The sequence below is a fragment of the Rousettus aegyptiacus genome, unplaced genomic scaffold, assembly GCF_014176215.1.
Source record: "Rousettus aegyptiacus isolate mRouAeg1 unplaced genomic scaffold, mRouAeg1.p scaffold_m13_p_7, whole genome shotgun sequence".
Classification (NCBI taxonomy): domain Eukaryota; kingdom Metazoa; phylum Chordata; class Mammalia; order Chiroptera; family Pteropodidae; genus Rousettus; species Rousettus aegyptiacus.
The window spans coordinates 98308375-98320797 of NW_023416310.1; the positions used below are offsets into that span (position 1 = coordinate 98308375).

Consider the following 12423-nt stretch of genomic DNA (forward strand, 5'->3'; position numbering starts at 1 on the left):
GGAAAGTGAGGCAGCTCTCATGCCAGACCTGGCCTAGGCCCCAGCATGGCCATCTTTCCCTTCCCTACCCTGTAGCCTTGGAAGGCCTACTGCCTTAATGTTCCCAGCAGCCTGAGGCCCTGCAGAACTAGATTCTAGAGAGAACTAGTGACTCTGGGTTCTGATGTCAGAAACCAAATCTGAAGATGACTTGGACATGCCTTCCCATAGAATAAATTCACGAACTCGGGCCCGTGCCCTCAGTTCTGCTGGCAACAAAGCCTTTGTCTCTAGTCCAGATATCCTGTCCTCCACACCAGGCACCATGCCCTGGACTCTCCCCATTCTTTGGACAGAGAACTTAGAGGTGCTGGAGCTTTTCTTTTGGGGTTATGTAACCTGATACAGGCATCTTACTCTCTCTGTGTCATTAAATCTGTGCCCACACAGGCCCTGTTATTTGAAAAGGAGGACTGTGTCTGAGTGTCAGTGGCTTTAGGAGAACTGGGTGGGGAATGAGGAAGTCTGAGGGAGACAAGGAGAAAGAAAGCAGGAGCTGCTGCCCAGAAAGCCCCGGCTGTGTCAGCTACAGGTCGGGACTGTGCCACACCCCACCTTACTGCATTCCCATCTGACTCTCAGACAGGTCCAGGAACAGTAACAGAGGTCTGTGTTAAGTCTGGGAGAAAGAGAAAAAGGTTTTTTATCTTATTCCCCATTATAAAGAACCTAGCGGGCAGGGCATGGGCAATAGCAACATAGATTGATTTGAAAATCATTTTGAAAGAAATTCAGCCCCAAAGATAACCAAAGCAGGGTCAGCCATTGGGAGCTGGTAAGGCACCAGGAGTTACACTGTCCCCAGTGGGACCAACCTGGCACTGACCATGGCCCAGGGATGGAGACCTGCCCTACCAGCTGATCTCCGGAAGGCAGAAATCAGGTTCCCTCCAGCCCAAGAAATCTCAGGAACAAGTAAGAAAAGCCAGTTTTCTCTCAAGTCCCTGTCTCTATCTGCTAGAAAAAGATTGCTTCTAGCGCTCAAAGGGTCTGCCCTGCTCACCCTTAGACTGACAGGTGGACAGACAAATGTTCCAGTGTTCTCAGAGTCCAGGCTGAAAACCGCAGCCCAGAATCCTCTCCTGGGATGACCCAGGAGCTCCCCCTGCTGTCTGGTTTAGCTGAGCCAGTTGTGGGGTGAAGAAAAGGAGTGTTAAAGCAGATTCTAGTTGCCCCAGCAGAAGAGGACACACTTGAGGCTGCTTCCTCTATACACTGCCAGAGCCTGAACCAGAGCTGGACTTCCCCTGGGGTCACTGAGGAAGAGAATGTCCAGAGAGCAGTCGATCTGGGAGGAGGACAACATGCTGGCACCCTGCAGCCTGGCCTCTGGGCTCATGCCCAGAGCTCTGATGAGGCTATCCAATCTGCAGATGTCCCTGGCTTCAGGAGAAAAGTCATGTTCTGCGTAGCAAAATCAGCTACCGTCCCTGAGCCTCAGAGAAAAGACGCTGTTCCATTCAGTGAATCATCTCAGTGAGTGTGTGGTGTGGGTTCTGCCAGCCTTAGGAGCACAAAAAAGACCCCACTTCTCCCCAGCAACTCCTCCAGGACACATTCAAATTTACTATTGATAATACGGATTATAACAGACAATAATAGGTGTTTCCCCAAGGACCTCTGGCTCCATATCTGTGGACTCTTCAGGTCTTTTGAGCTCCAACAGTCTATGACTCTATAGAATTCCATAGCCCACCTCCTGACCTCCACAACTCCCCACTCCTAGTCCTTTATTTTACCTGATTTAAATTCATCTTGTTACATCCTAAATAGCGGCAGCTAGAAGAAGGGTCTCTGTCCAACACTTTCCATTTTTGTGATATGAGAGAGAGAGAGAGAGAGAGAAAGACAGAACACTGAGAAACCAAGGGAAAAGGAAGAAATAGCAAGAATGAGTGGAGAGATGACCAAACAAGACCCAAATAAATATCTGAGAAAAACCATCTGATGGGCTGGAGACATGGGGGACAGCCTCAGAATAGTCTCTAGTCATTCTCCCTGTAAACATTTATTTCATAGCCATGTCTCTGCGCTCACACTAAATGAAATGAGTGTACATGAGTACTTGTACACACACACACACACACACACACACACACACACTTAGACTGTGGGAAAGGCCTGGCTGTGTGTGGTGTTAGAGAGGGCAGCAGTGCTCTTGTTGCCCAGAGACTTCCGCCCCCACCTACATAATTATCTTCCCTCTTCACATCCCCCCCCACCCCCAGCCTCCAAGCCTTACAGCACTAGGTGTTCCTGCATTCGAAACAATTCCCTCCCTGAGTGCGACCTTCAGGAAGTGCTGAGCTGCTTGAATGAGAGAATGGAAGGGAGGAGAGCTAGTCCTCTCCAGAGCACCACCCCCACCAAACAGACCCCCTTTACCTCCCTTTCCCTTCCCCCACCTCTTTCATCCCTGTCAACAGCGGCTGCAAAAACAGCCCTCCTCACCCTGAGCAGTGGGCTGCAGGGGATATGCCTTCTTCCTAGGGCAAGAGACAGCTGGGGGAAGGGGAGGAAGGGAAGGGGAGCTGGAGCGGGGCCCTCGGGCAGCAACATTCCCAGCAATCCCAATACCATACCCTCTGCCTCCCTGCCTTCTATAATTAAAGAACAAACAAAAGCCCTCCCAGTCAATCCCTACAGTCACTTTGCAGTCACCCCAGCTTCCCAGCTTCCCAAAATCCCTACCAAGGCTACCCCCAAACCTGCTCTCCCAAGGTAGCCTATATTTCTCAGACCTTGGAAAGTCACTCCAGGATATCTTACCCTGAAAGACAGATCTGCTCTTGCAATGCAAGGAGACAGTGATGAATTCGCCCACATACTAGCAACCTACTTCCATTAACTCCTATGTCCAAATAATTTCTTTAAATCACAGAGGTTGAGGTTGGGGGAGGGAAAGGCAAGTCTTTGACATCAATCTTCAGTGGGGATTCCTCCTTCAAACATGGCCAGGGCTGGGCAGGAGAAAAACCCTGCCCCCACATACTCAGGGGGCTTCTAGGACAAAGCAATGAAAATGAGACCTTGCCTCCTCACCTCTTCCCCACATCTCCACAGTGCCTCCTCTGACCTAAGTTATTTTCCACCCACCCTTCCCTTGAGTCGTCCGGAAAAACAAGAGATGTGGGCTCACACACCCCTTCCTGGAGGTCTCAGGGCTCTGGCTGCTCATGGGCAGGGTGGGGCTGCCTCCTGGGAGAATCCTACCTCCTCAGGTAGCCAAGAGTCTCTCCAGTGTGACTAGCATCCATGGGGACCCAAAGGAACAGGACATGAGAAGGATAACTAAGATCTTACTGCAGTTCTAGGTTTACTCATTCCTTCTCAAATCACCTTATTTAACACCCTAATTTTACAGATGAGGAAGTGGAAACTCAGAGGGGTCAACTTGGACAGGATTTGCCCAAAGCTACCAGGTAGAAAAGGGACAGATCTGCGTCAAGCACAGGTCTTCCACCTCTAAAGCCAGCTTCAGTGAGATCATATCCCGGTAGGGAAGGGAGCCAGGAAGCAGGTGACATTTCAGTTGCTAAATATGCCCACCTACCCTTGACTTTAGAACACAGGATCATGAGCTCAAGCCTATATTTCTAGCCCCTACCCTGCTTATACTGCCTGCCTCCAAGCCAGCTTCCAGCTAAAAAGTTTATACATCTTAGGGATAGGCCAGGTGGGGCTGAAAAGGCAGAAGGGACAGAGAAGAGAAATCCTGGCATTTCCCCAGGGCCCAGGAGCAGGAGAGGGGATGAGAGCTGAGCAGATGGGCCTGAACAGGCCATGTGGGAAGGCTGGGCTATGGGGAAAGTGTAGGCACAATGTGGCCTGGCTTAAACATGGCTTTGCCCATTTGGCAACCTAGCATTTCTCCCTTTTTTTCATTTTCCCCATCTCACTCTAAATTGCCTGTTTCAAATGTGATTCTTTCCAAATGGGCCCCTCACCCCCCATGAAGGGACTGGCATGTGGAGGGATGCTGCAGACTGATTCCTCACATCGTAGTCCTCTGCCAGCAGCAGCAGGCTAGGAGCTAGTGGCCCAGACCACAGCAGGAGCAGCTTGTGATGTTCTGTTCCAGCAGATTGGAGAGAGTTCTCCATGGCTCAGACCTGAGGTTGAGGAGCCAGGATGGACAGAGCAGGAAAGAGGAGACCCTGAATTCTTGGCCAACCAGCAGCTTATTGGTAGCCTGGAATACAGGTGTCCATATGGGCTCCCCCTGCCTGGAAGGAGAAAAATCAGCATTGTCCAGCCCTGTGACTCTGATGGCTGTTGAGGTCCAGCGTTGGGATCCCCATTAGAGGTACTCAACCTGTCTCAGGCCCTGGAGTCCCCAGAAATAAGGGGAGGGTGAGCATGAACCAGTCACTGGCACTTGCTGGCTCCTTCCATGCCTTTTCTCTCAGGTGTTTCATTGGGCGGGGGAGGGGAGGGTAATATTTACCAGGATCTTGTGGAAACTGCCAATAGTTTGAGTTATCTAGTAGGACCCAAAGCGCCATGAGATGTCAAGAGGAACAAGAGACAAAACTTCAAGACTGGATTCAAGGCATAGCCTCCTCTCTGCAGCCAACACAGAACCTCACAGTCTTAGAGCTAAACAGTCCTCAGGGATTCCCTAGATTCCAGGCCAAAGGCCCTCACCACCTATTTGGTGACAAAACAAACTGTGGATTTTGGATTTTGAAAGGGGGAAGCAGGTGATGTGAGAGAGAATTTCATGCATAGAGGTGCTCAATAAATGCTGGGTAAGGATCACTGGTACAGGAATATGCTTCCAAAGGAGCCCATTGTCCTCTAATGTGAGGAGAGAGCAGGCTAGAGTAGGAGTGGGGGTTTTGTTATTTCACCTAAGGTGACCAGGGGGCCTTCTCAGACATCTCTACCAGCTTACTATTAGATAGGTCTCCTACACTGGCATCAATCATTCTCAGGATACTTCTGAGACTATCTGGGCCCTGATCTTTATCTAGATGCTTCCTCTCCAGCTGAGGCTGGGAAGCTGGTGCAGACACTCACTACCTCACTCTTTATAGTGCTGCCATTAAGAAACCTGATTAGCAGAACCCCATGCTAGGCTGCTAATGGGTTGGAGACATTAAGCCTAAATGGTTTCCCAGACATCACCATCAGCAAAGCACAGGAAGAAACAAATATTTTAATTTCAAAGAAATAAAAGTACAGGAGGGGAGGGGGGTTCCCTCTGCTTATTCTGAATCTATTGTTCTCCCATCCCCTACCTGCAACAGTTTCCACAGTTCTCAGGTCTAGGGATTCCCTGCCCTAGATAGGGCTATACAGGTGGAGGAGGCACAGCAGACAATAGATCTTCACTAACCTAGACATGTGGGCACGGAGGAGGAGATTCCCAAAGACTTACAGGGAGGGGGATTCCTGGGACTGACTTGGCCAACAACCCTGAGGGTCAGGAAATCTTTGACATCTAATTTGAATTAATCTTGTGATAACTCAAGGCCCACTTCCCTGTGGTTTGCAGAGTGGAAGGAAAGGACTGCAGTGGAAGATCAGGGGTGGGACACCTATTGACTCAAATTAGTTGCTCCAGGCCAGTGGTTCTCCCAACGTGGCTGGGAACAGCAGCAGGGGCAGCGTCTGAGAACTTGCTGTAAATGTAAATTCTCAGGCCTCACCCCAGATGTGCTGAATTAGTGTGACAATGGGCAATCTTGTTTTAATAAGCCCTCCATGTGGTTTCAATGCAGTTAAATTTGAGAACCACTGCTCCTGGCTGTACCTCTCAGATGGAAGGGAAATGTTGAAAGAGAAAGAATTAGGAGGGGATACAAACAACAAGCAGTCTTGTCCAAAAGGGAAAAAAAATGGAACTTTTCCAAAGTGGAAATTCAAAACCAGGCCTCAAAGGAGGCCTCTGATCTTCTCAGGCTGTAAATGTCAAAGCAGTATCTAAGTGGCCCTGAGCGGAGGAGTCTGGGGAGAATAACCAACCCTGACCTTTTGCTTTTTGTCCAGAGCAGGAAAGGATAATGGAACAATAGTTTCAGGTAATGTATTTCCTGCTTTTCTGAGCTACCTGTCCTCTAGCTGAGCCCCACTGAGACTCCCATTCTTCCCCTCCATCTCCCTAGTCTCTGGCTACCCTACTCATCTTATGTCTTTTCCTTCATCCATTGAATGAGAACTGGTTCAAACTGTTTCTTAAGCAGATCAGAAATGAGCCAAGCCCTACTCCCTAGGGAGGAAGAGAAAGAAGACCACCATAACCTAGAACTATAAACTATGATGGGGCAGCTTGTCTTCATATCCTCCTCTCTTCCCCCACCTAGACCACACCAGTTCACGGTGCTGCAATAAAGAAAGAAAGGAGCCACTGGTCTTTTATGTTGTACCTAAATGGTCATACCTGCACACACACAAAAAGGACAAGTTTTAGGCTCCTAACCAACCTGTATGTTTTCTGAGGGCCAGTATTGGTCTAAAGCTTATTCTCCTTTTATAGTCACCGTACTAAATACCTAACACACTAGACGGCTAATGAATACTTAATAAATTGAACTGAAGGGAGCACCCAGAAGCAAGAAACTAAGATATCTCTACTTCCAAACTGTGACCACAACAGAGATCAAGAAATGGGTCGTCCCTGAACTAATTAGGAAAAAAGCTCCTTCCGGCCACCTTAGAGTCCAGGCACTGCCATCTTCATCCTTTCACTCATTCCATAAGCATGCACAGCAAGCCTGCTATGTTTGAACCCTAGATCTCATGTCGAAGTGGGGAGAAACAGATTGAAAGTAGGGGTCAAGGAAAGCTGCTCTGAGGAGGTAGTATTTGGGCAGATACCTAAAGGAAGTGAAGCAGCTGGACTTGCAGCTATCTGGGGGGGAGAATGTTCCAGGCCGAGGGAACAGCAACTGCAAAAGAACTAGGCACAAGGCTGCTCAGAAAAAGGACTACATTTCCCAACTCCCCTGGCAGCTAAGTGTGGCCATGTGACAAAATGCAATTGCCTAAACAAGTAATGAATGGTGGCTCTGACGATGGTGGGAGTGGTATAATGAGATAAATAATCAGATTCTAGCAATAATTCAAAGGGCAGAACTGACAGCATTTTCTGAGGAATTGGATAAGGGAGCATTAAAAAAAAAAGAGAGAGAAGAGCCAGGAATGACTCCAAAGCATGGGGCCTGGTAGAATAGAATTGTATTTATTCCTTTGGAGAAAATTGGGGGACCAGTGAGTTTAAGAGGACTGACTATGAGACACATTCACATAGAGATGTCAAGTAGCAGCTGGATATGAGTCTAAATTCAGGGGAGAGATGCAGGAGCTGAAGAAATCCACTTGAAATTTATCAACATGCAGCTGGCTTTAATGTCTTGAGATAGATGAGATTATTTAGGGAGTGAGAGTAGATAAAGAAGAATAGAGGTTTGATAACAGAGGTTTGATGAGGGAGATGAGAAGGAGCCAGGCCTGGAAACTATGGTGGTAGGAGAACAGAGAGAGGAGTGTCTTAGAAGCCAAATGAAGAGAGTGTTTTAAGACAGAACGAGTGATCATCCATGTCAAATGCTGCCACTAGGATGAGTAAGATGAGGATGAAGGGATGAACTCTGGCAACAGGGAAGACACTGGTGGCGTTGACATGAGAATTTTCAGTGGAGTGTGGAAGACAAGAGAGAATGAGAAGACAGGAAATGGAGACAACTCTGAGTTCTGGACAGGTAGGAATCATTCCAGCAATCTAACCTCCACCCTTTCTAGCACAGTACCAAGCATTCTGAAGGGCATGAGGGCACCCAGCAACTAAACCTTACTCAGCTCCTTTTCCCCAAGTGTTTGAATGACCCTGTGGCCTCTTCTCTCTAAAGTCCCCAGGCTCCAGAGTCCAGGCCTCCCTGCAGCAGTGCCTCTGCCCTGTTGGCTCCCAAGCCCACTCTCGAGAACAACTTGGGCAGATTAGGCAGCCAGGCCTGACTCTCCTGGATTATAATTAGTGCTGCTGCTAACGATGTTTGGCCCCTTTGGAATAACAATCTGGGAAATTCTGATACTTCCAATTTTCCCCCTCAGTGCTTTCTCAGATGCAATTTCCCAGCCAGCCCCTGTGCTCCAGCCCTGGGCCCTGGCTGCCACTTCAACAGAGAGAATAAAGGGAGTGCCTCCAATGCCATTCAAAAGGGCCTGATCAGTTAGCTGAAGCCATCTCCTGGCCATTATCATGGCATTATCACATTAGCATGGGCACTGTTTTGGAGAAGGCAGGGAGGCTGCTGTGAGGAAGGGGTAGGGGCACCAGGCTAGCTCCGCACAGTGCACAGTAAGCATTGCTAGTGGCATAATCAGAAAACTGATGGCTAGAGAGAAAGCAGCCCTCCCAGAACAACTCTGGAGTTTCCAGCAGAGATGCAGCTCAACCATCCACTCTTCCCTGATGAGGAGCCTCCCCGGCACTCCTCTCTCCAGGAGATAGAATCTCAGCAGTCAGATCCCCAGATGCTGCTTTGGCATCCTGAGGCAGAGTTTGGTAAAATCTCAGACTCAGCTCTCTTCTTTCCCAGCAGCCTCAAGAATCCAGGCTTCTTGCCCTGGAAAGTGCTCGTCTCACAGCAGTCCTGCTCTCTCAGGTCTGTGAATTTTACTTCATTGCCCCAGTGGGCCTCCAGCTCTCTAGAGTAGGGGACTGTGGTGGGCCCCATGCCTCAGCGTCTTGAAGGAAAGGCCAGAGGATTATTTTGGGTTAAGGGCACTGGGATTGACTGGACCTTGACTTCTGCAACAAGGGATGAAGACAGAAACCAGCATTTATAAGGCACCTGCTACATAGGAGACCAATGTAAAGTCTTTTTTTTTTTTTTTAATGTACAATATCCATAACAGAATTTACCATTTTTAAGTGTATAGTTCTGTGGCATTAAGTGCACTCACATTGTGCAACCATTACTACCTATCCTTCTCCAGAACTTTTTCATCTTACCCAACTAAAAATCTATACCCATTAAACACTAACTTACATATTTATCTCTTACAATCCTTATTCTGAGATAGAAATCTCCATTTTACAATGAAGACACTGAGGAACAGATTGGGAAAGAGGTGCTGCTTTCCTGAGAACAGGCAGACAGGAAGAGGATTTGAATCCCAGTCTGCCCAATTCCAAAGCCTGTGCTCTCTGCTGAGTAATGCCACTGACAACTAATAACTCAACACACTATATCGCACACTGAACTGTGGCTGGCAGTGAAAGGGCTTCTGGTCAGCATGGTTTATATTTCTCAAAGCAAAATCAGGCACTCTTGATCAGTGTTTTGACTATTTCATAGAACCCAGCAAGAGAGGGTCCCTCACACATCCTCCTTTAAATTGGCACTTCTCTCCAAAGGTGACTCTGTTCATCCCCAAGGAGTTGGGCTCCTGACTGCTCAGACTCACCCCTCTACAGTGTGGAATAATGAAATGAACGTGGGCTGGGGGATCAGATGGGCTTGGGTTTAGATTCTAACTCTCGCTCTATATCCATTTACGTCCAACTCTTATGGGACAAGTTAGCTCAGACATAGAAGATTAGTGTTAGAATACATGAGAAGCCACGTGGGGTCTCTCACAGGACAGGTGCTGAAGCTGGGAAGGAATCTAGATTCAAGACTCCTTAGCAGCTGGAAGCCATGGCTCTTCCTTGTCAGGTTCCGACTTCCCTTCATGGGATTCAAACATACTGGGCAAGTCTGCTTCTATTCCAGGCTCTGGTTGCTGCCAGGGAACTCTTTGCTTTAGGTTGAGGTTTCTAAGATAAAGAATCTGATTGGTCCAGTTGTCTTTTTCCCACCAGGCCTTAAATTAGAGATGACTAACCAGCCTAGGTACTTACTGACTGACCTTGGTCAGACCCTTCCTGTGGTCTAATCACCTAGGGCAGAGAAGGGTGGAAGTGGTTAAGTGATGGTTTAAGAAACCGGGGAGGGTCTGTGTAATGTGGCATATATTGTGGCCTGAAGCCAAGTTTTGGCCAGTACAGAATCTCTTAAACGGGGCTATGGAGTGGATGGGTAAATAGGTTTAATATTCTATACGAGTTGCTTAATCTCTCTGGGCCTCAGTGGTTTTCTTATCTATATAAATAGAACAATAATTCCAACCTCATAGGGTTGTTGTAGAGGCTGAATGCAAAAACAAAATTCAAAGTAGTTGGTAGGTGCATAATAGATGTTAGTTTCTTTTCCCTTCTGTAGGAAGGGCCACTTCCAGTGCTATATGGTTCTCAGCTAAAACAAAACAAAACAAAATGAAATAACATGCACACACACAACACACACTGACACACCACCACCACCACCACCACCACCACCACCACCACCACCAAGATAGGGTTCTGTCTTCTGCAGCAGATTAAAGTCTCCCCAAAGACAAACATCATGACTCATTCTCCTTTTGTTTCCCTCTTGGCAACTCCATTTGATATATTTTCTTTTCTCTTGCTAAAATATGCCTCCTAACCAAACACCTAGTAGGAGAGAGATGAGGTGTCCTCCTTTATATGCCTGAAGGGCCAGGATTGCGAGCTAACCTTTTCCAAGGGCCATTGGCAGCATGAATGATGGGGAGCAAAGAGGGCTCCTATGTCAAAAGGAAGATAAATGTGCCCCTGTGCTTAGGAAGACACTTTGATGGAAAGCCTAGGACAAGGCAGCATTTTTTGAAATCCTAAGAGACAACAGAAATAAAAATAGGTCTTCCCCCAACTCAGGGGCCTGGGACAAAAGACTTGTTTTTCAGTGGTTAATCTATGCCCAGAGGAGTTTTCCTAGGCCTCATTTGCTCATTAACTCAACAATTAAATATTTATAAAATGTCTACTCTCATGAAACTTGTAATTTCATCAGGGAGAGGCAATAATCAAACAATCCTACTCATGAATATATAAGTACAAATCATGATAAACATTATGAAGAGCAGGAACATGTTCTAGGAGAGCATATACCAAAGAACCTGACCTAGACTGGGGAGTCAGACCACGTTAAAGATTTTGACCTTCATCATGAGAGCAATGGGAGGTCATTGAAGGGTTTAAGCAGGGTTTTGGCATGGTCAGATTTGTGTTTTGAATACATCACTCAGTTACAATCAGGAGAATAGATTATAGGGAGACTGTTATGGGATTCTAGAAAGAGAGAATGGAGTCTTTGGCTTTGGTGGTGGTGATGATGGCGATAAAGAGAAGTTATGGTCTACGGCCATGCTACCCTGAACAAGCCTTACCCATCTGATTTCGGAAGCTAAGCAGGGTCAGGAGTGGTTAGTACCTAGGAAGACCAGGTGCTGAGGCGTAAAAAGTAAATTAAAAAAATATTATAAGGGATTGTAAGCTGACAAGGTCCTTGCAATCTATAAAGTCAACCAAAGGTTACCTTACCTAAAAAAAAAAAAAAAAAAAAAAAAAAAGAGAGAGAGAGAGAGAGAAGTTATAGACTCCAAGTATATTTAGGAGGTAAAATTCAGACCTGGTGATTGACTGGATAAGAGGGGAAGGCTAATATGATGAGGACAAGAACTCCGATTTATATAACTGGATAGAAGAGAAAATAAGAGTGAAGCCTTAGGAGCCCTTGAGACATCCATGTGCCGAAATTGAATTGGCAGCTGGATATATGGGTCTGGAGCTCCAGGTAGAGGTCAGGGATCGAGATAACAAGTATATGGGTCATTTGCTCAGAGGTAATTCAAAGCAGTAGATGAGTTCACCTAAGGAGAGAGTAGAGAATGAGAAGAAAAGAGGACCTAGGGTCAAACCCTGAGAAACTTGGACATATCATTTAGGGCAGTGGTTCTCAAGGTATGACTCATGGATCTTTGAGAGCTTCCCAAGACCCTATGGGTCCACAAGGTCAAAACGATTTTCCTAACTCGATTAAGATATTATTTGCTTTTTTTTTTTTTTTTTTTACTGTGTTGACATTTGCACTAATGGTGCAAAAGCAACAGTGGGTGAAATAGCTTACACCTTGACACAAATCAAAGCAGTGGCACTAAACTGTACTAGCAGTCCTTGAACTCTTCACTGCAACACATATGCAGTAAAAAAAATTATTTTTACTTAGGAATATTCTTAATAAAATAGCAAAAACTATTAATTTTTACCAAATCTCAACAACTGAGTTTGTTTAATAATCTGTCTGACAAAATAGAAAGTGCACATAAAGTGCTTCTGCTGTGTTCCAACTATAACAATTGTCTCCAAGAAAAGCACATGTGCAATTGTTTGAGTTTCAAGCTGAACTAACCTCTTTTTTCATGGAACATTATTTTTCTTCGAAGAATGACTGAAAAACAAACTAAGATTATTTAGGTTTGAGTGTTTGGCAGACAGTTTCCCAAAAATGAACAAAGCAAGCCTGTCACTTCAAA

General features: G+C 46.5%; 1 long non-coding RNA gene across 1 annotated transcript in view; it reads right to left on the reverse strand.

Annotated features, from left to right (window-relative positions):
• The window catches only part of LOC107518709, a 94016-nt gene that overhangs the window by 19249 nt on the left and 62344 nt on the right, over window positions 1-12423 (reverse strand). The gene's annotated exons all lie outside the window — the stretch shown is intronic.